At 44.5% G+C, this 27596-nt stretch overlaps 1 protein-coding gene and 1 pseudogene across 1 annotated transcript in view; both read left to right on the forward strand.

Moving 5' to 3' along the window:
- The window catches only part of LOC126476006 (protein rhomboid-like), a 239307-nt gene that overhangs the window by 17906 nt on the left and 193805 nt on the right, over positions 1–27596 (forward strand). The gene's annotated exons all lie outside the window — the stretch shown is intronic.
- On the forward strand, positions 12584–12701 carry LOC126427132 (5S ribosomal RNA; annotated as a pseudogene).

Raw genomic sequence — 27596 nt, forward strand, 5'->3', positions numbered from 1 at the left:
AAGCAATGGTCCCATAACACTCCCAAAAAATGGCTCTGAGCACTATAGGACTTAACACCTGAGGTCATCAGTCCCCCAGAACTTAGAACTACTTAAACCTAACTAACCTAAGGACATCACACACATCCATGCCTTAGGCGGGATTCGAACCTGCGACTGTAGCTGTCGCGCGGCTCCAGACTGAAGCGCCTAGAACCGCTCGGCCACAGTGGCCGGCTAACACTCCCCTGTTGCATGCTAGAGGCTACTTTAACGTCTGTAGACGTCTCTCCATTGAGAACAACATGCTGTGTTCTATTTGCTAAAAACTCATCAATCCAGCCACACAGCTGGTCTGATATTCGGTAGGCTCTTATTTTGTTTATCAGACGACAGTACGGAACTGTATCGAACGGCTTCCGGAAGTCAAGGAAAATGGCATCTACCTGGGAGCCTGTATCTAATGTTTTCTAGGTCTCATGAACAAATAAAGCGAGTTGGGCGTCACACGATCGCTATTTCCGGAATCCATTTTGATTCCTAAAGAGTAGATTCTGGGTTTCCAGAAATGACATGATACGCGAGCAGAAAACATGTTCTAAAATTCTAAAACAGATCGATGTCAGAGGTATAGGCCTATAGTTTTGCTCATCTGCTCGACGACCTTTCTTGAAAACTGGGACTACCTGTGCTATTGTCCAATCATTTGGAACCCTCCGTTCGTCTAGAGACTTGCAGTACACGGCTGTTGCAAGGGGGGCAAGTTCTTTCGCGTACTCTGTGCAGAATCGAATTGGTATCCTGAACCGTACGCCAAAGCCTAAAATCAGCCAGGCTAGGGAATTACTGTTCCGCAATGAACTGTAGTCGAACTAACTCACGTGATACTGGAGGAAATGGACTGGAAACGAGTAAATGATTTTGTTTTTCGCCCGCGAAATAAGTGATGATGCGTGAAGTAAGTGGATATAAAGTGTAGACTGGCAGTGGCAAGAAAAGCTTTTCTGAAGAAGAGAAATTTGTTAAAATCGAATAAAAAAGTTAAGTGTTAGTGAGTCTTTTTTGAAAGTATTTCAATGGTGTGTAGCCATGTATGCCCGTGAAACATGGACGATAAGCAGTTTAGACAAGTAGAGAATAGAAGCTTTTGAAATGTGGTGCTACAGAAGAAAGCTGAAGATTAACTTCATAGATCACGTAGTTAATGAGGAGGCACTGAACAGTAGTGAGGAGTTTGTGTCACAACCTGAGTAGAAGAAGGGATCGGTTGATAGGATACATTTTGAGACATCACGGGATCACCAGTTTAGTATTGGAGGGAAGTGTATGTATGGGGCGCGGGGAGGGGGGGGGGGGGTTGGACGAGAGACGAACGCAGTAAGCAGATTGAGTAGGATGTACCTTACACTGTTTGTTATACTATATGAAGAGGCTCGCACGGGATAGAGTAGCTGGACTGAACACCACAACAACAACATACTCGTATATTGCCATTAACACCACAACACAACGGCTGTGTTTGGAGTGATGCTGTGATCTGGAAGCATGGGCTGCTGACGTACGGCAGCACACTGTGTTCAGCGATGAATCGCGGTTCTGCACTACCCCGGACGATCATCATAGGCGAACAAGTTTGCAAAAGGCCCCAGTCATCCAATGTTTTAGAGAGGCAGAATGTGTTACTCGTGCCGTCACGCTGTGCGGAGCCATCGATAAGACTTCACGTCACGGCTGGTAGTGATCGAGGAAATTCTGACGGCAGATTCGAGCTAATAGGTACGCTGTGTATCGTGGTGTTATTTTTAACAGGACATTGTTCGTCCACCCGTGGCACATGTCTCTACGAACTGTCTGCATGATGTTGAAGTACTCCCATGGTCTGCAAGATCAGTTAGAACTGTTGTGGGCCAGGCTGCCTCACGAGAGGAATAAGGGCCTTTAACATCTTTGCTTGCAAATCGATGAATTCATCCAGGCCAGAGAGGGTGCAAAATCATACTGATAAGTGAAATGATACAGCCAAGTTCTTTGTTACGTTGACTCGATTTTGTAGTCCCCTCAGCCCGCGAAGTTTCATTTAATTTCCTCCTCTCCTTCCAGGTGAGTCACTTTTTGTCAGGCTGTGTATCTCGGTCAAAATATCAAAATCGTTAACGGTCGAGCACAGAAGGAGACGATGTTATTCTGACAGAGCGCACATTGTAGCTGCGACAGGAACTGTTTTGCACTTCATTTCTGGATACGTTGACTCGCACTACAGGATCTGCTTAGCGGAATGGTAATAGCTTTAACAACGTCCTGCGCAATTCCGCAACTAACTTCAGACATTCCGTCACGAAAAATAAACAATCCACGTACAGATATAATACACACAAACTGACACGTTGCTCGCCTAAAGCGTCGTCTGCAACTTTCTGTGGTACTTGAGGCAGCAGAGGGATATGAGAGCGTCATACAGAAAGGTGATCAACCTTTTTCCCTGACAGCTTGCTGCTATGGTAGTTGTACTCCAAACACTAGCTTTCAGGCACTGTGATTAGGGTAGAGGTATAGCGCCAGAGCACAGTTACTCGTATAAGGGACGATCAAAAAGTTTCCGTTTGAGGTCGTTGCTGCAGCGTAAATGCAACCCAGAGTGACTGCGATGGAGGTATATAAGCACCGACATGTAGGGGTTAGTGTGGCCTTCAAACGGAAACGTTTTGATAGCTTCTTACATTTCAAACGAAACTGGTCGCACGTGCTCGTGGCTTTAGATGAAATAAAACTAGGAAAACCACCGGAAACCTGAATATAACTGTCGAAATAAAGGGAATCGATCTGCAGACTGAAATTGGACGACAGTTTTTCATAAACCTAGATGACGTAAGGCGAGTTTGAGTCCGCCCCCTCCCCAATATACATGCGGTGACCACGCTGTTGCGCCATTGCGCCATCCGCCTCATTCTAAGAAATTCGCTCATACGACTCAGTGCAGCATTCAGAAAGCCCACCATTCTGTACGTTGCTAAGAATTATATCCTCCCGGAAAAATTTAAAAATAGAAACAAAACAATAGGTAGTCGATATAACCGATTTCAGAGAGACACAAAAAGGTGTCGCTGTATCCTCCACTAGTAGCACTGTCGCGCGCGGCATAAAAAGGTTATACGTAACCAGTAACGTAAAGATTTCACGCAACTATGACCGTTGACATACTCGTTGATCATCCCAGTACACTGTAAAAGTTCCGCTACCATAGCAGCTACTACATTCCCGAAGAATGGAAATTTGACAGTTACCACATCGTTAACCTGAATTAAATGTAACGAATCCATGCAACAACTAACGTAACATATTTTCTCAGAATAATCCGCGTGTATACACTCCTGGAAATTGAAATAAGAACACCGTGAATTCATTGTCCCAGGAAGGGGAAACTTTATTGACACATTCCTGGGGTCAGATACATCACATGATCACACTGACAGAACCACAGGCACATAGACACAGGCAACAGAGCATGCACAATGTCGGCACTAGTACAGTATATATCGACCTTTCGCAGCAATGCAGGCTGCTATTCTCCCATGGAGACGATCGTACAGATGCTGGATGTAGTCCTGTGGAACGGCTTGCCATGCCATTTCCACCTGGCGCCTCAGTTGGACCAGCGTTCGTGCTGGACGTGCAGACCGCGTGAGACGACGCGTCATCCAGTCCCAAACATGCTCAATGGGGGACAGATCCGGAGATCTTGCTGGCCAGGGTAGTTGACTTACACCTTCTAGAGCACGTTGGGTGGCACGGGATACATGCGGACGTGCATTGTCCTGTTGGAACAGCAAGTTCCCTTGCCGGTCTAGGAATGGTAGAACGATGGGTTCGATGACGGTTTGGATGTACCGTGCACTATTCAGTGTCCCCTCGACGATCACCAGTGGTGTACGGCCAGTGTAGGAGATCGCTCCCCACACCATGATGCCGGGTGTTGGCCCTGTGTGCCTCGGTCGTATGCAGTCCTGATTGTGGCGCTCACCTGCACGGCGCCAAACACGCATACGACCATCATTGGCACCAAGGCAGAAGCGACTCTCATCGCTGAAGACGACACGTCTCCATTCGTCCCTCCATTCACGCCTGTCGCGACACCACTGGAGGCGGGCTGCACGATGTTGGGGCGTGAGCGGAAGACGGCCTAACGGTGTGCGGGACCGTAGCCCAGCTTCATGGAGACGGTTGCGAATGGTCCTCGCCGATACCCCAGGAGCAACAGTGTCCCTAATTTGCTGGGAAGTGGCGGTGCGGTCCCCTACGGCACTGCGTAGGATCCTACGGTCTTGGCGTGCATCCGTGCGTCGCTGCGGTCCGGTCCCAGGTCAACGGGCACGTGCACCTTCCGCCGACCACTGGCGACAACATCGATGTACTGTGGAGACCTCATGCCCCACGTGTTGAGCAATTCGGCGGTACGTCCACCCGGCCTCCCGCATGCCCACTATACGCCCTCGCTCAAAGTCCGTCAACTGCACATACGGTTCAAGGCCACGCTGTCGCGGCATGCTACCAGTGTTAAAGACTGCGATGGAGCTCCGTATGCCACGGCAAACTGGCTGACACTGACGGCGGCGGTGCACAAATGCTGCGCAGCTAGCGCCATTCGACGGCCAACACCGCGGTTCCTGGTGTGTCCGCTGTGCCGTGCGTGTGATCATTGCTTGTACAGCCCTCTCGCAGTGTCCGGAGCAAGTATGGTGGGTCTGACACACCGGTGTCAATGTGTTCTTTTTTCCATTTCCAGGAGTGTAGTTATGCACTTTTCCGTTTTCCGGAACTATCTGCGAAGACTGTTGGTCCATATTTATTGGGGAATTGCGTTACTTAAAACGCTGCTTCAAGGAATAGTAGGACCTTCCACCAAAGAAAACTGCTACTCCAGAATAGGTGAGGTGACCTACACACTTGTTCAGTTTACAGAGGAAACGGCAGTTCTCATGCTTTGACAGCTTTATAATGGTGCTAAACGAGTATGCAGACGGTTGCAGTACTGTGATATCCTTGCATTACTGGTTATGTTTGTTGCAGAAAAATAAATCTTTGGATCGTGACGCTTAAACTGATATAAGGAACTGTCATTATTTAAGAATCACTACTGGTTGGGTATTCAATGGTACGATGATCATTCGTCCTGCCTTCGTGATGATCATTTTCTTCCCTGTACAGTTAATGTTTTTCACCTTGGCAGAGGAGCTGGAGCCAGTCCCAGACTTGGAAGAGTCACGCCGTGACTTCAGGCCGCATCTTCACGTTTTACAGAAAATACTCTTGAAGACGTTCGTAACTGGGCACAACTGACTATCAGGCTCTGAGGAATTCACGATGTAGATGAAAACTGCTGGAGAACTGGCACTTTGAGCTTGTATCTCGATTCCTCAGCTAGTAGAGCAATGCCTGCGGAAGTATGGAAACTAACCTTCGGCTTTTAGAAAAATAATTTTCTGTAGTCTGTCGTTTGGATTGTTGCTGATATTGATATAGCCATATCTCGTCACTAGTCAATATGTTGTATGTTTCCTCCGTTAAGTTAAACGTAGTAATGTACATATCACAAATACTGTTGTGACTTGGCAAGACAGCCAAGTCACTATGAGAGGAAGCCGAAAGGCACGCGCTTAAGCTCACGCAGGCTGGCGCGAGGTCTGGAACATTACAAGGAAATGAGAAATTAGAAAAACGGACGCAGTTGCTGTAATACTTAACTTTAATCCATAATTGGTGTACATCGCTCTTGACTGTACATGCTTCAAGATAAATATCAAATGCTATGGCGCCTTGCTAGGTCGTAGCAAATGACGTAGCTGAAGGCTATGCTAACTATCGTCTCGGAAAATGAGAGCGTATTTGTCAGTGTAGCATCGCTAGCAAAGTCGGCTGTACCACTGGGGCGAGTGCTAGGAAGTCTCTCTAGACCTGCCGTGTGGCGGCGCTCGGTCTGCAATCACTGACAGTGGCGACACACGGGTCCGACGTATACTACCGGACCGCGGCCGATTTAAAAGCTACCACCTAGCAAGTGTGGTGTCTGGCGGTGACACCACAAATACCTACTATTATTTGTGCTGCAGTCTCTTCCGTGTCTGCAAATATTATATTCGAGTCATCTGCCCCGAAATTTCTCGCAACACTTACGATTTTTGTGTCATTTCTGTTGGAAGACGCCCAGAACGTGAGTCTATTAAAGAGAGCCCTCCTTCTTCCATTTTCACCTTATTTCCCCCCCCCCTTCTCCCCCGGGTAGCAGAAGACCTCGATACGGACCGTGTCAGTTTCACGGGTTAACGACGAGGACTGGTAAACTGGCCAGCCTGGATGTGGTTTTTAGTTGGTTTTCCCTGTCTCACTAGCTGAATACTGGGCAACATCCATGTCCTGCCTCCGAGACACGTTGTGCAAACAATTAGAAAATGTTTTCCCACTTGTACATAGGATTAAATCTAGCCACAGATAAATTGGATGCACAGATTCCGTCCAGAGAGGCCAATAAGAGACTGATAGCATTAGACATCTTAGATCTCCTCAAACCCTTAATGATGAGCGGCGACAACGAAACTCGTGGAACTAAAACCCAAGTGTCGCCCTTTATAAAAAGCCATGTTTCAAATGACGAACGGCGGCTTTATTCGACGACCAAATCTGTTTTTTTTTTATCGCAAAATGTTGTGAGAAGCCATTATTGAAATGTGGGTTGTTCGCTACTAACGCTTTTTACTCGTTTGCATTTCCGCCATTCTGGCAGTTCGACATTCGATTAATGTACAATAACTGTGTAGAAGTTGTTAAGTGCTTTTGAAATTGCTCGTGTACATTCCACGATGACAGTAGAACTTTACGTGTCGTCAAAAATATTGAAAGCAAACCATAGCAGGCAGATTGATGTCCGCCCATACTCTTAAAGTAAAAATGCGTGAAGGCAGGTATTTTTCCCTTTACCGAGTAAATCCGTCCAAATATATGTGAAACAAACATTCATAACAGAACCGCTGAACTATGACAACATAAAGGACGGTACGTCATTTGAAGTATAGTACACGGTACATCACATCCTGTCCATCATACGAGTATATTCCTCTCTGCTGTCGGATTATGGTACTGCATATGAAACGTGACAGTCTGCAATTGCACCGCCTTCTTTTGTGATGGTAATTTACAGCGAGTGTGCGTTTCAAACTGTTACAATAATAATAGCAGTAATATAATAATAATAATAATAATAGCTGAACTGCCATTTCCACAGTAAACGAAGAGTGCCAAAGTTGGTTTTAAACCAAGTTAGTGAATTGCGCCAGTTACGGGTCTCCAAGACCAATGCACAATGCGCCCACTACACAAACACTCGTCTGGTGTTTGGCTGGAAAGTACTTACCCATCCAATGGGTCTCCAGCTACCCGCTCTATTTTTATGGTGAGGGAATGAAGCGTATTAATAACACAACTATACTATCAAAGATAGATCGGTGAAAACAGCTTCATATGACCATAAGTGCCTGATACTAAACCTCGATCGTAATTGACAACAAATTCATTTACAGCATGTACTGTAATTTTAATAGCTTTTGATAATACAGTTTATTCAGAGTTAAATTCTCTGTTGTCAGCATGGTCTTTGCACAAAATTTACTTGTTCTCTAGAAGGATCATTAACTAGTGTGTACTGGTTTCGTCGAAAGACTAAATCGATCAGTGGGAAAGTAAGTACGATTGAAATGGATGCAGCTGGGACATGCTTTGAACTCCAGTTAATTCGAATGCATTTACTTTTATATTCTACTGACTCGTACTAATGTGCGACTTATAGTTATTATTATAATGGTATTTTGAAAGTTCTGGCATTTCTTAAGTATTTGTCTTTTCAAGTCATTAACAACACCGTGAGAGGATATGAAAAAGTACACTTCCACCAATGTATACCTTAGTTGCTCCAAATTCATTTAATGTTAGTTTCTGAAGTCACTTCTTTAAAGTGCTTCAGCCACATCGCACACTGTTCCTCAGAGTCCAAAGAATTTCTGGTGAGTAGGCTATTACATACAAAAGCAGAAATAGCAAACACAGTTCCGTCGTTTTTTTTCTTTATTTCCATGAAAGTTGTAGCAGCAGTCGAAGAACATCGCTCTGAGTCTTCGTCTCCTGACCTGTGTCCTGTTTCTTCCTTCTGTATTCCGTTCCGCTCATTTCCTGGCGAGGGAGACGCCAGCTAAAATGTAGGATTTGAGGTGTTTTCATCGTGTGTGTGTGTGTGTGTGTGTGTGTGTGTGTGTGGAACGGGGACTGCCGTAAGAGCTGTTATACATTGTGGCAGCGAATGAGAGATCTGCTGGAGATGTTCCAAGGGGATTCACCACCAGGCTGTTTCGGTCCGATTCCACTGCCTGCTATCGCCGACTAGTGGAGGACATATGTTGTTCTACGAGCTAGGCAGTAATCCACGCGAGTTAGACTGATGGCATGTATGGAAGAGAGACAAGGAGAAATATGTCTGTGGAGTGTGAAGTCCTCCTTTATTCTCCAGATAAAACGTGTCTCCGTGTTGTCTTAGTAGAAGATATTACTAGAAAACGTCGTGGTTTTAAATTCTACTGCATCGCTAAACTAGCACATGCTGTTACGTGTATCCACAAACGGTACACCTGAGTTGATTTATGACGTTCTACGGTCTTAATTAATAGATGATGCATTTCAGGGTGACAAACGGAAATGAAGCTTAAGCAGCAAGCACACGAGGCACCATTTCTCGTGGCAGCAGACTAGGTAAGTCATCGAAATATTGGACAAAAAATTGAGTCATTAGCTCTACTGGAGACCTGAATTTTTGTCATTTAGTAACCGAATTAATGTGTGGCACACGGATAAAATAAAATCCTCAAATTTCGCCTAATACAATGCTCCAGAACGCTTGCGGCAACACGACGTTGGGTTATCAACAGATCAGCAAACAATGGGCTCATCGATGGAGATAGTAAGAATAGGTTTGGGAACAGGTTTTATGTTTCGCACAGTCTAGCTGTTTCTTGCAAATTAACTACGATCTTAATACTACTGCATAGCGAAATGCAGACACTCATATTCCGAATGGCATTTTGGGGAGACGGTGGAATCTTATTGCGTGAGTAGCAGTTGCAGTGATGATAGAGATGTTAATGATTCCTTTTTCTGAGAGCTACTTACCATCCCAACCGCAACAGTAACTTTCAGGTGAACTGTTGGGCTCCACTTAATGTCCAACGTTTCAACGCAACTTATACAAGGTGGTCAGAAACGGTCTGAAATCCTGTAAGGGTGTTGCAGGGGAGGCTGTTCCGTGAAATAACCGAGAAAAAAATTTTATGCGTTGCGCCGATTCGGGGTTATTTAGCCCTGAAATAAGTCAATCAGGTCGTCACGCGCGCAATTTCAAGCAGCCTGTCGGAGGCGGTTTCACCAAACGTGTTCTTCGTTTGGTTTCCTCAGACCTAGCACGTAGCTTTTGCTCGGTAGCTTAAACGTATCACTCCCGAAAAAGGCACATTTTAACTGGTAATGAGCATTTCAATAAGTGGTAACACGCAGATTCCCAAATATCTGTGCATTACCACATTTTAGCGCGTGTAAACGCTTGAATTGGCGTGCGCCACGATCTGATTGGCTAGCTTCAATGCTGAATAACTACGAAACAGGGCAACGTATCAAATTTTTTTCTTAATTGTTTCTCAGCACAACCTCCCCTGCAAGGCGCTTACAAGCTTCTCATACTGTTACCTTAATTTAATGTTCAGAAGTGATATCGGCGGAATATGTTTGGTTCACCATCAATGAGCAACTGATTACTCTTAATGCGTCAGTAAGTAAAACGGATGAGAATTGAGATGAAACAAATCTGGTAGCAGTATTTCAGGAACAGCTACAGTTCCTTTTTTTATTCGATGTCATGACCTACTGCACCATTGTGAAGCTACGGTCATAAAGTGACAGAAAAACTGCGACGAACGCGCAAAAATGATTGCGTTTAACTTCCCCCAGCTAATACTCGATATGTTGAAGTGAGCGGTTAATAATTAAATTAAATGTATATTATGTTTTCAGCTGAATAGGCAGAACCCGACAAACTTTCATTTTGTACCCATGATTCGTTACACTAGACGTGAATTTTCTGTGTTTACCGGGTAAAGCTTCACTGTTACATCAACTGAGCTCAAAGTACAGCCCCCTAATGCCATTAATGTCTGAAATTCGTACACAGAGGTAACAAAAGTCATGGGATAATTCCTAACATCGTGTCTGACCTCCTTTTGACTGACGTAGTGCAGCAACTCGACGTGGCATGGACTTAACAAGTCGTTGAAAGTCCTCTGCAGGAATACTCAGCCATGCACGCTGTATAGCCGGCCTTAACTCCGGAAGTGTTGCCGGTGCAGGATTTTGTGCACGAACTGACCTGTCGATTATACTCCAAAAATGTCAGACTAGGTTCAGGTCAGGCGATCTGGGTGGCCAGACCAATCGCACAAACTATCCTGAATGTTCTTGAAACCAATCAGTTGGGACACGTTGACATCACGCATTGTCATCCACAAAACGTACATCGTTATTTGGGAACATGACGTCCATGAATGGCTCCAAATGGTCTCCAAGTAGCCGAACATCCAGAGGACCCGTTCCATTCCATGTAAACACAGCCCACACCATTATGGAGCCGCCACCAGCTTGCACAGTGCTTTGTTGACGAGTCGATGGCTTCGTGGGGTCTGCACCATACTGCAACCCTACCATCAGCTCTTGTTGTTTATGTTGTTTTTGTTGTCTTCAGTCCAGAGACTGACTGGATGCAGCTTTCCATACTACTCTATTCTGTGCAACCTTCTTCATCTACGAGTAACTACTGCAACCTACATCCTTCTGAATCTGCTTACTGTATTCATCGCTTGGTCTCCCCCTGCTATTTTTACCCTCCACGCTTCCCTCCAACGCTAAATTGGTGATCCCTTGATGCTTCAGAACGTGTCCTACCAACTGATCTCTTCTTTTTAGTCAGGTTCTGCCACAAATGCCTGTTCTCCCCAATTCTGTTCAATACCTCCTCATCAGTTACGTGATCTACCCATCTAATCTTCAGCATTCTTCTATAGCATCACATTTCGAAAGCTTCTGTTCTCTTCTTGTCTAAATAATTTATAGTCCATGTTTCGCTTCCGTGCATAACTACACTCCATAGAAATATTTTCCAAAAAGACTTCCTGACACTTAAATCTATACTTGATGTTAACAAATTTCTCTTCTTCGGAAGTGCCTTCCTTGCTAGTGCCAGTCTACATTTTATATCCTCTCTACTTCGAAGATCATCAGTTATTTTGCTCCACAGATAGCAAAACACACAAACTGCTTTATGTGTCTCATTTTCTCATCTAATTCTCTCAGCATCACCTAATTTAATTCGACTACGTTAGATTACCCTCGTTTTGCTTTTATTGATGTTCATCTAATATTCTCCTTTCAAGACATTGTCCATTCCGTTCAATTGCTCTTCCAGGTCCTTTGCCGTCTCTGACAGAATTACAATGTCATCGGAGAACCTCAGAGTTTCCATTTTTTTTCCATGGATTTTAATTGCTACTCCTAATTTCTCTTTTGTTTCCTTTACTGCTTGCTCAATATACAGATTGAATAACATCGGGGATAGGCTACAATCCTGTCTCACTCCTTTTTCAATCACTGCTTCCCTTTCGTGCCCCTTGACTCATAACTGCCATCTGGTTTCTTTACAAATTGTAAATAGCTTTTCGCTCCCAGTATTTTACCACTGCCACCTTCAGAATTTGAAAGAGAGTATTCCAGTCAACATTGACAAAAACTTTCTCTAAGTATACATATGCTAGAAATGTAGGTTTGCCTTTCCTTAATCTATCTTCTAAGATAAGTCGTAAGTTCAGTATTGAGTCGCGTGTTCCAACATTTCTATGGAATCCAAACTGATCTCCCCCGACGTCGGCATCTACCAGTTTTTCCATTCGTATGTAAAGAATTCGTGTTAGTATTTTTCAGCCATGACTTATTAAACTTATTGTTCGGTAATTTTCGCACAATCTTTCTTTGGGATTGGAATTATTATGTTGTTCTTGAAGTCTGAGGGTATTTTACCTGTCTCATACATCTTGCTCACCAGATGGTAGAGTTTTGTGATGGCTGGCTCTCCCAAGGCGTTGTCTACTTCCAGGGCCTTTTTTGACTTAGGTCTTTCAGTGCTCTGTTAAATTCTTCATGCAGTATCATATCTCCCATTTCATCTTCATCTATGTCCTCTTCCATTTCCATAATATTGTCCTCAAGTACATCGCCCTTGTATAGACACTCTATATACTCCTTCCACCTTTCTGCTTTCCCTTCTTTGTTTCGGACTGGTTTCCCATTGCACTCTTGATAGTCATACAGGTGGTTTTCTTTTCTTCAAAGGTCTCTTTAATTTTCCTGTAGGCAGCATCTATCTTACACCCTAGTGCTACATGCCTTACATTTGTGCTCTAGCCATCCTTGCTTAGCCATTTTGCACCTCCTGTCGATCTCATTTTTGAGACGTTTGTATTCACTTTTGATCACCAACGGTCTTTCCGCAGTGGTAACACCGATTCCCATCAGATCACTGAAGTTAAGCGCTGTCGGCCTGGGCTAGCACTTGGATGGGTGACCATCCGGTATGCCGAGCGCTGTTGGTACGCGGGATGTACTCAGTCCTTGCGAGGCAAACTAAGGACTTGATTGAGAAGTAGCGGCTTGGGTCTCGTAAACTGACTTACGGTCGGGAGAGCGGTGTGTTGGCCACATGCCCCTCCATATCCGCATCCAGTGACGCCTGTAGGCTGAGGATGACACGGTGGCCGGTGAGTACCCTTGGGCCTACCTGACCTGTTCGGATGGAGTTTAGTTTTTAGTATTCCTCTTCGCCTGCTTATTTACTGCTTTTTTTATATTTTCTCCTTTGATCAATTAAATTCAATATCTCTTCTGTTACCCAAGGATTTCTGCCAGCTCTCGTCTTTTTACCAACTTGATCCACTGTTGCATTCACTGTTTCATCTCTAAAAGCTACTCATTCTTCTTCTACTGTATTTCTTTTCCCTGTATTTGTCAATCGTTCCCTAATGTTCTCTCTGAAACTCTCTACAATCTCCGGTTCATTCAATTTATCCACGTCCCATCTCCTTAAATTCCTATCTTTCTGCAGTTTCTTCAGTTTTAGTCTACAGTTCATAACCAATAAATTGTAGTCAGAGTCCAAAAAAAAAGTTCAAATATGTGTGCATTCTTAAGGGACCAAACTGCTGAGATCATCGGTCCCTAGACTTACGCACTACTTTAACTTATGCTAAGAACAACACACACACACCCATGCCCGAGCGAAGACTCGAACCTCCGGCCGGAGGGTCCACCCAGCCCGTGACATGTCGCCTCAAACAGCGCGGCCACTCCGCATGGCTGGTCAGAGTCTACATCTGCCCATGGAAATGTCTTACAATTAAAAACCTGTTTCCTATAACTCTGTCTTCCCATTATATAATCTGTCAGAAATATTCTAGTGGCTCCAGGCTCCTTCCATGTATACAACCTTCTTTCATGATTAAGTTATGCTCTATACAATGTTCTACCAGGTGGCTTCCTGTTACGTTCCTTACACCAGTCCATATTGAGCTACTACTCTTCCTTCTCTTCCTTTCCCCACTATCGTATTCCAGTCTCACATGACAATTAAATTTTCGTCTCCCTTAACTATTTGAATAATGTCTTGTATCGTATTACACATTTCTTCAATCTCCTCATCATCTGCGGAGCTAGTTGGCATATAAACTTGTACTACTGTGTTAGGCGTGGGCTTCATGTCTATCTTGGCTACAATAATGCATTCACTATACTTTTCGTGCTGGCTTATCAGGGCTCCTATTTTTTTATTCATTATGAAACCTACTCCTGCATTTCCTCTATTTGATTTTGTATTTATAACCCTGTATTCACCCAACCAGAAGACCTTTTCTTCGTGCCAGCGAACTTCACAAATTCCCACAATATCTAAATTTAAATTATCCATTTCCGTTTTTAAATTTTCTAACTTATCTACCCAATTAAGGGATATGACATTCCACGCTCCGATCGGTGGAACGCCAGTTTTCTTTCTCCTGATAACAACGTCCTCCTGAGTAGTCACCGCCCCGAAATCCGAATGGAGGACTATTTTACCTCCGGAATATTTTACCCAAGAGGAGCCATCATCGTTTAACAATACAGTAATTTTGCATGACTTCAAGGAAGGTCGCGGCTGTACTTTCCCCTTGCTTTCAACTGTTCGCAGTACCAGCACAGCAAGGCCGTTTTGTTTAATGTTACAAGGCCTGGTCATTCAATCACCAGACTGTGGCCCCTGCAGCTATTGAAAAGGCTGCTGCCCCTCTTCAGGAACCAGAAGTTTGTCTGGCCTCTCAACAGATAACCCTCCATTGTGGTTGCACCTATGGTACGACTATCTGTATCGCTGAGGCATGCAAGCCTCCCCACTAACGGCAAGGTCCATTGTTCATGGGGGGCATCAGCTCTTAGCAGCTGAAATCGGGAGTCATCTGACCCACGGCTCTCGAGTGGTCTAGTGTCCAACCGATATGGTCAGGATCCCAGGAGAGGCTCTGCAGGCGATGTCTTGCTGGTTGCAAAGACACTCGAGTCGATCGTCTGCTGCCATAGCCCATTAACGCCAGATTTCGACACATTGGTATTACGGATACTAACAGTGTACGTCCTACATTGATTTCTGCTGTTATTTCAAGCAGTATTGTTTACGTGTTAGCACTGACAACTCCATGCAAACGCGGCTGCTCTTGGTCGTTAAGTGAAGGCCATCGGCCACTGCGTTGTCTGTGGTGAGGGGTAATACCTGAAATGTGGTATTCTTGGCACACTCCTGACATTGTCGATCGCGGAATATTGAATTCCCTAACGATTTTCGAATTGTAAGTGGCCTATACGTCTAGCGCCAACTACCATTCCGCGTCCAAAGTCTGTCAGTTACCGTCGTGCGCACATAATCACGTCGGCAACCTTTTCACATGAATCAAGTGAGTATAAATGAAAGCTCCGCCAATGTACTGCCCTTTTATACCTTGTGTAAGCGATACTGCCACCAATTCTACAGGGTGAAAAGTATTTAAACCGACAAACTCTGGGAGGTTGTAGGGGACATCAAAATAAATATTTTTCCCTAACCTCATTTTTTCGTACGAGGATTATTTAAACCGTTGGAGGCCGTATTGCGCTCGTCCGTTGATAGAGGCCGTATTACGATCTTCAGTAGTTAGAGAGCGTATTACGCTCTTCATTTGTAGGCAACTGCTGTCCACCAGTGTAGTAGTAGTGCATTGTCTCTGTTTATTAATGGAGCGATACACCTGGAGTGGGTAGACTGATATGGTTAGTGCGTACTACATAGCGCACGACACGGACGAGCTGCACAGAGGGTTTCTCAACAACAATATCCTAATCGCCGCATCGCGCATCATACGACCTTTGATGCTGTGTACCAACGTCTGCGTGAGACCAGGTCATTTAGCAGATTAGCTGGACAGGGATGCCGTCGCACGGTAAGAAAGCTGCAATTAGAGGAAGCTGTCTTGCAGAATGTGGAGCGGGATCCTTCAATCAGCACTCGTGCAATGGTACGTCACATGGGGACGAATCAGACGAATGTAAGAACAGTCCTTCGAGAGCAATTGTTACGTCAATTTCACTTACAGCGTGTCCACAACCTGGAGCCAGTTGATTATCCACCCAGAGTACAGTTTTCGCAGTGGTACCTGGAACAGTGTGAAATGCATCCTAAATTTCCATCTTCTGTATTGTTTACCGATGAAGCAACGTTCGGGCGTGATGGAGTCTTCAACATTCACAATTCGCATGTTTGGAGTGAGGATAACCCACATGCCACAGTTACTAGCGCTCATCAAGTGCGGTTAATGTGTGGGTCGGTGTTGTTGGAGACTGTTTAATTGGACCGTATCTGCTACCTAGTTGTTGTCACTTTGTCATAAAAAAATTGAAAAGTGTTTGTTGGTTTAATTAATTTGCCCACCAGAGAAATCTTCGTCTACCGGTTTAGATACTCCTCATAGGAAAAAATGACATTTGGGAAAATATTTTTTTTGTTGTCCCCTACAACCTCCCAGAGTTTGTCGGTTTAAATACTTTTCACCCTGCATATGTGTATAATTTTCTCGCATGTCTTCTGTCAGCTCAGTGTAAACTGTACTGCAGAATCAGCGCTGCCGTAAGGTAGTTGAGTTTGGACACTGTAAAGTGCAATGATATTATGAACTGTAAATGTTCCATATTTCAATTTTTGTCAATGTGCAGTACGAGAAAACTATTAGTCTAACGTATACAGTTACTTTACCGATCGGACACTGCTAGAAACAAAGGAACACGTTCGCTTCGCTTCCCCAAAAAACTTCCACGACTCATCGATGATTGGCTGTCGCTGTATAGCTGTATAGCTGCAGCTTCACAACGGCCCCTTTCCGACCTAGAAAATTATGCTCGATTCGACATGCTATAGTGCACTGAAACTATTATGCGGTTGTTTCTTCCCACTCTGTACAGAATCAGTACTTTAGCCAGCAATAAGAATACTGAAGCTTCTTTGCTGTCAACGTCATAGCCCTAATGTAAGTGACAAAGTGCTTCTTGCCTGGGCTTTAATCAGAGGTGGGTGCTGTGTTCCATTACCACTTGTGGGAGGTGGGAGGCGTACAGCTATGAGGCAGGCAGACAGGCACGGGTCGCGCGCAGTGAATCGTGGAACCGTAGAGTCGCAGCCGAGTCGTAGAAATTAATACACACAGGAAGAGAAGACGCCTCACTGGGCTCCAAGGCATGCTACGAATGTATCTTACAGGTTAAAAATTCTGTGGTGCTTCCGGCTGTAAGTACTGCTACAATGACCTCCGGAAAATATTGCTATTTAAGAAAACGTTCGGTTTTACCGCTCTATTAGAATGTGTAACCATTAGTGTTGGATTTCACATCCCCCCCCCCCCTCCTCCACCAAACTGTAATCAACTGCCGATGTGTCCGGTAATCGTAATAATGTGGTAGAGGAGTGGTTCTGTCTAGTTTGACCACAGGAATCCTCACAAGAAAGTACTCAGTTTGTTGCCTCTGGGGAACGACAGGAAGGTTATAGTAAACGTTTAATTGATGTCAAGATCAGACACCAGCCGTGAGCACAGAGAATCCGCTGCAGTTCTTATTTTCTCCTGAAATAATTTAGAAAGAGCATCCGTATCAGTATTTGAATCATGTTCCTCTAGAATGCGTATCCTGCGTCTTAAACAGTGGGACAACTCGTTTGATATGTCTCCAAAACTGTGGATTACAGTTCTGGCCAAGCAGCTGAAGGACGTTGTGCGTCATACAGTGTGTGCCACTCTGTATAGGAGGAAAACATCGAGCCCGGTACTCATTTCAGAATGAAGAAGGCAGTGCAAATCTTCAAAAGCTCGAGTAACGCGGCTTGATAGTTAAGAGAGGGTCCGCCACAATAGCTGAACGGTCAGCGCGATGGAAAGCCACGCAGGGGTTCGGGTTCGATTCCCGGCTGGGGTGGGAGATTTTGTCCCCTCAGGGACTGGGTGTTGCGTTGTCCCCATCATCATTTCATCCCCATTTTCGGCCGAACTTCTCGCCTGGGAACTCCCTGTCACTGACGCCATACGATCATTTCCATTTCCAGTGAAGAGAGGGAGGCTTGACTACATTAAGCGGGATAAAGCGGATGTGGGGTGCAGTAGTTATCTAGTCTTGTGATACCAGATTTGTTATTTATTTATGCCTCAGGACGTCTCGTATCAACCGATCCCTTCTTTTAGTCAAGTTGTGCCATAAATTTCCTTTCTCCCCAGTTCGATTCAGTACCGCATCCTGACGTTTAAAATTACTTTAAAGTCTAAATATTGCTCCTTCTCATAAACGCTTGTTTTTCTATCGCCACTTTGCGTATTATATCCTCGCTACTTCAGTTACTTTGCTGCCTGAACAACAAAATTCATCTACTACCTCAACTCCCTATTTCCTACCTAATTTCCTCTCAGTAACTCTCAGGCCTTTCGGGCAATCAGATGGAGTAGCCGTTTGCAGGGAACTTCGTTGGCCATTTCGAACTCGCACTAGTGACTCCATTCCAAAATAGAGATTCTTGCCCTGCCATCCTGAGAAAGTCGCTCGGTCTTCAGTAGGCTTCGTAGGCCTCTACAAGCCATTTATGATCATTGTGGAAAGGGGAGTCCTTATCTCCAAGCTGGAGTACAAAAATGCTCCGCATCGTACCAGAAATTGTCCTCGGTGTCCACAACAGCGAACGAGATTACATCCCCCACTCCCTCCCCAGGGACGGAATTTGTATACCATAACTGTCTGCGCCTAGTGGTGGTGGTGGTGGTGGTTAGTGTTTAACGTCCCGTCGACAACGAGGTCATTAGAGACGGAGCGCAAGCTCGGGTTAGGGAAGGATTGGGAAGGAAATCGGCCGTGCCCTTTCAAAGGAACCATCCCGGCATTTGCCTGAAACGATTTAGGGAAATCACGGAAAACCTAAATCAGGGTGGCCGGAGACGGGATTGAACCGTCGTCCTCCCGAATGCGAGTCCAGTGTGCTAACCACTGCGCCACCTCGCTCGGTCTGCGCCTAGTGTTAACCCATCCGAAAGTGAGCGAACGGTCTCTAAATTCTTGAGAATCGTGTACCTGAGGCGAGACATGATTACCTAGTCGGATGCGGAAAACTACCTATAAACCACATCCAAGTTGGTCGGCACATCGGCCCTCGACGTTAGTCGGCAGGACGGATTCGATCTGGGGCCCACGCAGCTCCCAGAATCCCGGAGGTGACATGGTAACGCACGAGGTTATCTGGATGGATCGTTTCACTTACCTGTAAATTGTCAATGGATACGACCTATGGCTAGTCGTGGCGCCAACAGTCAACTTAGCTCAAACATTTTTGCAAAGATAAATTTTTGAGCTAAATTAACAGTTGGCGACCGGTTTATGCACACTTCGTTTTACTGACTTACAGTGAACGATATTTTACAAGTTCTAAGTTTTGGCCTGATGAGGACACCAGCCGAAACAATGTTATAAAGAAAGAAATACATTAAGCGAATAGACGGTTTTACTCAAGAAATATCAACAATGTTCGCGCACTCATTTAGGAAGTCTATTCCTTCATTAATAAACCAGAGATTGACACATAGCACGGATTCAGAAAATATCGTTCTTGTGAAACACAACTAGCTCTTTATACTCATGAAGTAATAAGTGCTATCGACAGGGGATGTCAAATTGATTCCATATTTTTAGATTTCCAGAAGGCTTTCGACACCGTTCCTCAAAAGCGTCCTCTAACCAAACTGGGTGCCTACGGAGTATCGCCTCAGTTGTGCGACTGGATTCGTGATTTCCTGTCAGAAAGATCACAGTTCGTAGTAATAGACGCAAAGTCATCGAGTAAAACAAAAGTAATATCGGCGTTCACCAAGGAAGTGTTGTAGGCCCTCTATTGTTCCTGATCTATGTTAACGACATAGGAGACAATCTGAGTAGCTGTCTTAGATTGTTTGCAGATGATGCTGTCATTTACCGTCTTGTAAAGTCATCAGATGATCAAAACGAGTTGCAAAATGATGTAGATAAGATATCTGTATGGTGCAAAAAGTGGCCATGGACTCTGAATAAGGAAAAGTGTTAAGTTATTCACATGAGTACTAAAAGAAATCACCTAAATTTCGATTACGCGGTAAGTCACACAAATCTGAAGGCTGTAAATTCAACTAAATACTTAGAGATTACAATTACATATAACCTAAATTGGAACGATCACGTAGATAATATTGTGGGTAGAGAAAACATAAGACTGTGATTCATTAAAAAATGGCTCTGAGCACTATGTGACTTAACTGCTGAGGTCATCAGTCCCCTAGAACTTAGAACTACTTAAACCTAATAAACCTAAGGACATCACACACATCCATGCCCGAGGCAGGATTCGAACCTGCGACCGTAGCCTGCTATTCATTGGCAGAACACTTAGAAGGTGCAACAGGTGTACTTTTAGAGACTGGTTAAATCACGCTTGTCCGCCCTGTTCTGGAGTACTGCTGTGCGGTGTGGGATCCGATACCGGCCGCGGTGGCCGAGCGGTTCTAGGCGCTTCAGTCCGGAACCGCGCGACTGCTTCGGTCGCAGGTTAGAATCCCGCCTCGGGCATGGATGTGTGTGATCTCCTTAGGTTAGTTAGGTTTAAGTAGTTCTAAGTTCTAGGGGACTGATGACCTCAGATGTTAAGTCCCATAGTGCTCAGAGCCATTTGAAACATTTGGGATCCGCATCAGATGGGACTGACGGATGACATCGAAAAAGTACAAAGAAGGGCAGCTCGTTTTGTATTATCGCGAAATGTCACAGACATGATACGTGAATTGGAGTAGCAATCATTAAAACAAAGGCGTTTTTCGATGCGACGGGATCTTGTCATGAAATTTCTATGACCTGTTTTCTCCTCCGATTGCGAAAACATTCTGTTGGCACCCACCTACATAGGGAGAAATGACCATCTCGATAAAATAAGAGAAATCAAGGCTCGCACAGAAAAATTTAAGTGCTCGTTTTTCCTACGTGCCGTTCGAAAGTGGAACGGTAGAGAGACAGCTTGGAGGTGGTTAATTGAACCGTCTGCCAGGCACTTTATTGTGAACTGATTCGCAGCAACAGACGCGGGGCCGGACAGCTTACACGTAACCGGAGAGCAGCGAACTGGAGACCGGTCCAGGATGCGGGCAGCACGGCACCGCATGGTGTGGTGTGGTGTGGAGTGACGTGGCGGCGGACACGGAGCCGCGAGAGACGCTGGGCGTCCGCCCGCATGAGTGGCGGCCGCGCGCACAAAGGGAGGCGCCGCCAGATGGACGCGGCACGGGTCACCGGCCATCCATCAGGGCAGCCACCAGTCAGCAGCCAATAGCCTGGCTCACGGCCTCTGCTCGCCGCGCCCGCAGGCGCCTGACCCCAGCTCCCCGCAGGCCGGCCGGTGGGGTTGCTAGGGGCGGGGGACGGCAGCAGGGGCCGTACCTTCCGGTCGCCGGATCTACTGCAGAAGGCCTGTACTCTTCGCAAGGGACACTTTTTGATGAAGTATGAATTTAAAGTAACAACCTACTCATCAAGCTCAATGTACAACACTGTTCGCCGACGTTAAGCCGTCGGCACACGGGCCGTGCTGTCGAATGTTAATGTTGAGCGTGCCAAGTTCAACGTGCTGCTGAACACTCAGGAACGATGCGACTTGTGCATACGGTACGTGGACCACAACGTGGCAAGCGCGATCGCAACGCACTCCAGCGGCAGTTGAGGGATGTTTCTAGTTCGTAAATCACACTCTTTACTCAACGGGCGAGCGTAAAATTCCCACGTCTATTAAAACGCACATTTCCTCTTTCGTTCACGAAAAGGAAATTACCATGTCCAATCAGTAACGGCACAGACTTATAAAAGTTCCATTACAAACAGTGCGGTACAAATTTTGGAATGCTTCTCCGCATAAGATAAACATTATTTCATCATTCCCAAAATTTAGTAAAATCACAAGGTCAGTCTTACTTGATAACTGTTCTTACCCAGTACCAGAATGTTTGCAACATGTGAATTACGAAGCGTAAAAGAAAAAGGAGCAAAATATCTTTATACACGTAGCGCAAGCTGTCCTGTAGATTAAGCCAATGGAACAAAGTCACCCCTCAAAAAAAAGGAACTTATATTTACATAGCATCAAATATTATAGTATATACTTATATTAAACTAACAATAAAGTGTCAAAACCTAATAAAAACGCGAATATTAAGAAAAAAATTTGCGAACCACTGCCGTCAATAAATTTCTCATTACAGGAGAGTGACGCTATTCATTACGCTAAACCAGCAACACGTGCAGTGTATCTAATCACAATATGTTACCACGTGCTGTAAATCTTAATCGTAGATATATTACTAATTGAAATTTAATTATAACGTACTGTACCAAGAACAATGCGTTTTGGGTGGATCTTCAGTGTGTCGCTGCCTTCAAATAGGCTACTCTCATAATATGCAAGTTACAGCAATTCTTTTGCCACGAATATGATGTTTCTCATTATTTTATTGGAACGAATCACACAGTTAACAAAGGGTTTTCCAGTGATTCTTAATTTGCTGATGCTCAGAAACGGAATACATACATATAGTCTTCAAATGAATGCGCCTCACAACTCTGTACTGAAGGGAGACGGCGTGCGTGTGACGTAGGTGGCGTTGTGACATCTCATTGGTCAACGCTCAGACGCACGCTCAGAATATCTGGCATACCAGGTATTGCTCTGCACGTTCGGAAAGACTCCCGAACGATCTATTCCACGGTATGACGTCAAAAACTCGGCACGCTCAACGCTCAACGTTCGGATGCACGGTCCGTGTGCCGATGGCTTTACGACAGAAGTAAATAGAACTAAGTATTAGATACTTCCGTTTCTATACCGAGTACTTTCAGAGTCCAATCAATCTTGCGACACTTACCCGGTATCGAACATATTTTACGTGTGTTACAATATCCAGAATTATATTAATGATTATTGATGTGTTATTCCTTTCTACACATCGAAATTAAACACATAACCAGTTTGTAGTTGCCATACACTTCTTTATTACAAACACATACTCTTAATGAAATTAACAGTAACAACGATTATAATAAAAGGCACCTGCCCTACCGAACCACCAGCAGGATTCAGATTAAAACATTAATGCATTCAAAGCCCAAAGACACAGATCTTTCAAAATTTACTCAACCAATTTTCACTAATTAAAACAATGTTCATAACACCACCATTAATCAAATTTAACTGACATAACTAAATCACACAAACCTTTTAAACATGCTTCATGACTTACATAGAAACTGGCTTTCACATAACTCATATCAAATTCTGAAACTACTTCCAACAACTAAGACATCTTCCTTGGACTGATCTTAAGGTCCTAGGTCAACTGCAAGACACAAAAACCGGCCAATAACTGAATTTTCGATAACTAAAACATGACCTGTGATATGTCTTACTTGTCGATTGAATCAACTTAGAAGCTTCTATTTTGTACGTGACATAAATTTCCAGACGATAAATGTAAACGTTTCCGAGAGAAAAGCGAGGAATGTGACTATCTGGCATTACGTCATTACGAAGACAAATGACAAAAACGAGAGGTTTTCTTAGGTTTTTACTATATATTAACACTTTTCGCATTTTCTCGTGTAATGTGGCTGCCAGACCTCGGCTCATGCAAAATCTTAAGCAATTCAAACAAATTAAAAGTATTATCAGATTAATACACTCAACTAGGCTTCTCTTTAGTGTTACTTACAGGTACGTGGTTCACATACATTTAATCCCCAGAATATAATAATAGCATATTAAGTAGTCTTAAAATAGGGCGTTTCAATTTTACGTTGAAAATTAGTTATGGATGCGAGCAGACCGAAAGATTCTAACCGATACAGGAGATTCATGGACCAGAAGGTGAAGTAGAACTATACTCTACTTTGAGCTACAATTAAGCTTCCGGAAAACCACAACGCTCCACCGGAAAGATAGAATTGCAGGACACTAACAACGTAACCATAGACACCGATCCAGGTCCTTAAATTTCCCTCTTCCACCGTGATACCCAGATCGGAACTTGCTCGCGTCAACCACTGACAATTTTCTGAAACATATAAACATCAGCGGCAGACAACATTCTGGCGCATCAGATACACAAAACATATCTGCCTAACTGGTTATAAAGAAACCTTTAATTATACACGGCACAAAACGAACCCAAGCAGAACTAACCTTCGTGACCACTTGCCCAGTAAAGGCTCTTAAAATTTGTTTAGCCACTTCTCTAGAACAAACAAATAAAATAACTACATAGAATCTAGGCGCGCAGTCCGGAAACGCGCGACTGCTACGGTCGCAGGTTCGAATCCTGCCTCGGGCATGGATGTGCGTGATGTCCTTAGATTAGTTAGGTTTAAGTCGTTCTAGGTTATAGGGGACTGATGACCACAGTAGTTAAGTCCTATAGTGCTCAGAGCCATTTGAACCATTTGAACTACATAGAAAAAGGAAACAGGGAAAATTATTTCGGCCCGCTCTCGAACGCCAGGCACAGACTTACGCACTGCTTGGTATGACCTCTAGCTACGCATTAAGCAGGGCTTCATGTCTATTTGTTGTGCGTGGGTAGCACTCCCTTAAATGCCGTCAACATATCAGGCGGCCAGACCAAATAGAGTGACAAGTAACTGGAACAATCAAGATAGTTTTCAGTGCACTCGGGTATTCAATTAACATGAACAGAACCCACCAAGGAACAAGTCGACGACTCCATTCACTTTGAGCAACATGTAACAGACGCGAAGGAAATCTGTCCTTCAAATCTCAAGGAAATCCCAATCACCGTCGGCAGTGGATCTGCATTCCAACGGCAAAACACGCCGCAGCAGCTGCCCACGCTCCTCCGTCGTACCGACTCGGCCACCCGCCACTCTGCATACATTTACAGCGGCACACGTCACTGCCGCTCACACAGCTGAAACCCGAACTCAAGCCCCAGCAGAGCGCGCGCGCCGCAGTTAAATAGCCGTCCGCCAAAGAAGCCAAGAAGACAAGTAGCTGTCGAAAGTAGACTCACAACGATCAGGATGACAATCGATGGAGACTGGCGCCAGCAGCACACCAGCTGAACCTACACCCCACGAAGATGAACACGGGGGCAGCCAAGAAAGCGGTAGAATAGTCTAGGAAGTGCCCCGGTCCCCGAGATTAAACTGACTCAGGTGGACCCGAGATTTACGACCAGATACGAGGTCCTTGACCTCAGAATTTACGGGACTCAGAATCATCACGATCCGACAAGGATCTCGGAATCGTGGCCTGTTGCCCCTTAAGACCGAACCCTGTTTTACTGACGTCATCCCTCGCAAACACCACATCACCAATCCTCCCCTGAAAGTGGCGTCTACCCTTATTGTACCGAGCTGCTTCACGTTGGTGGGCAAGATCGATGTTACACTTGGCCCGCTGCCAATTCTCGCGCAAGCTAGAAAGGGTGACCTGAAGCGGGAGAAGGTCATTAATCTCCCACAAATTAGAGAGGGGAGTTGGGAATGTAAGCAAACATCAATCGACTGGGTACAGTGCCAGTGGTTTCTGTCTGCCAGAATTAAACGCCTGATTGAGCCAAGGCAATGTATGCTTAATCCCGTTAGTAAAACAGAAACCCTTGAAGATGTTAGACAAGAATGCGGGAGCATTATCACTCACCAAATTCTTCGGAGGACCAAACCAGGAAACGATCCGGGACAGCTGCTGTACCGTAATTTCGGCTGTTATGCCTCGGGTGGGTAGGAGCCATGTAAAGTGGGAAAAGGCGTCGATAACTACAAGTATGTACCTATTTCCCCTCTTGGTACGGGGTAGTGGTCCGATATAGTCGATAAAAAGGCGGTCAAGAGGATACTGCTCCCTAACCGACTGTAGTAGGCCCTTGCGAGGTCCCACATCGAGCTTAGCGCGCTTACACTGGATACAGCTATCCACAAATCGCCTAACATCGCGATAGAAGTTGGGCCAAAACATGTGTTCACGAACTAGCTTCAAGGTCATGTAGAAACCCAAATGTCCCCAGACCGCCGAATCATGAAAATATCTGAGGATCATGCTAACTAATTCTTGAAGAATACACACCTTCAAATTCATCATTATTGTCTCCCCTTTTACACAAGAGGCCCCTGCGACTCACAATGATCGGGATGACAATCGATGGAGATTGACGCTAGCAGCGCACCATCTTAATTATGAAGATTACAAAAAAAAATCATCATCATCATCGTTTTCTAACTCCAGTTTCCCAGGAGTTATGTACAAGCGCTCGCCATCTAATTCTTTCTTCATACGTCTTCTGTTCCAGGATAGCTTCCTATTTGTATCCTTTCTCCTCTACATCTGATATTACAGTCTCTATCCAGCGTTTTCTTGGTCTTCCCCGTGGTCTTCTTCCTATGATGTTCAGGTTGAAATACCTTTTGGCAGTCTTTGGCTGTTCATTCTCATTATGTGCCCATACCACTGAAGCCTTCGTTTCTTTGTGACGATGGTAATAGGAATGTCAACACCAGCTAATTTTCTATTCACCTCAACCTCACTCTTTTTTTGCCCTTTCTAGTTGTTTGGTTCATAGTTCTAATGAATCTCATTTCTACTGTCTGAATTCTGCTGAGGTCTTTGTTTAGAAGCGTACATGTTTCTAAATCATATGCTAGGACTGATATGAAATAGACACGGTAGATGGTTGCTTTTGCTTTTCGTAGCATTTTATTATCCCAGAGAAGATTTCTTATTTGACTGTTAAAATTGGATATTTTCTGTGCTATGCTGAGTACTTCCTGCTTAATGGTGTTGTCCTTCGAAATCATGCTTTCTAGGTACTTGAAATGTGAAACAGATTCTACTTCTACTACGACTCGTTCTAGAAATATACTTGAGGTTGTTCCTTGCCTGTTGATGGTAATTTCTACTGTCTTTGTTTTACTTGTTTTTAGTCCGAAATTTTTGAATGTGTTGTTCCAAACATTAAGTTTCTTCTGTGCTTCAGCTTCTGCCTCTCCCCATACTAGTAAATCAGCAAAAATCAGGGAATTTGATTCGCTGTCTACTTTCTTGATAAATTTTATGATCATGTCCATTACTATTACAAACTGGACACTTCCTTGTTGGACACCTCTCTTTGTTTCAAACCATTCTGATCGTCCTATCTGGACACAGCTGGAACATTTTAAGTATAGCATCTTGACTTTATCAGTTAGGTACTTTGGCACCTTTAGGTCTTCCAAACATTCTCGCATCTTATTTCGAGGAACACTGCCATATTCTTTTTCAGTGTTCACAAATGCAATCATAAGATTTCTTCCATATTCCTAGTACTTTTCTGTCAGCATTCTTACTGCAAAAATAAGATCCTTAGTACCTCGGTCTTTCCTGAATCCATTCTTCCTAAAGCGAAGGTTCTAAATCTCATCTCTGTGACCTTTTCTAACAGCTTCAGGGTATGTGACAGCAGCGTGATGCCTCTCTAATTTTCACATTTTCGACGATTGCCCTTTTCGGTCAGAGGGATGATGACTCCTTTATTCCAATCTTCTGGGATTTTGTTTTCTTCCCAAACCACTGATAACACTCTATATAGCCAATTTAAGCCTAATATTCTAGCTTTGTTATCACGTATGAGCTGAAATTATCAAAGCCTGTAGACTTTCCTTTGCGCATGCTCTTCATTGCTGCTTCTACCTCAAGCCATGTTAATGGGTCTCCATCGGTTTGGACTTCATTAATTACTCTACAGTCGTTGGTGGTTGTGTTGTCCCCATGTCCATTTCGCAGCATATTGAAGTACTTTTTCATTTCATCCCTGATTCCTTCCTCTGTTCGTATTAACTTACCGTCGTCTGTT

This window comes from Schistocerca serialis, chromosome 1, assembly GCF_023864345.2.
Source record: "Schistocerca serialis cubense isolate TAMUIC-IGC-003099 chromosome 1, iqSchSeri2.2, whole genome shotgun sequence".
In the NCBI taxonomy this organism is placed as follows: Eukaryota; Metazoa; Arthropoda; class Insecta; order Orthoptera; family Acrididae; genus Schistocerca; species Schistocerca serialis.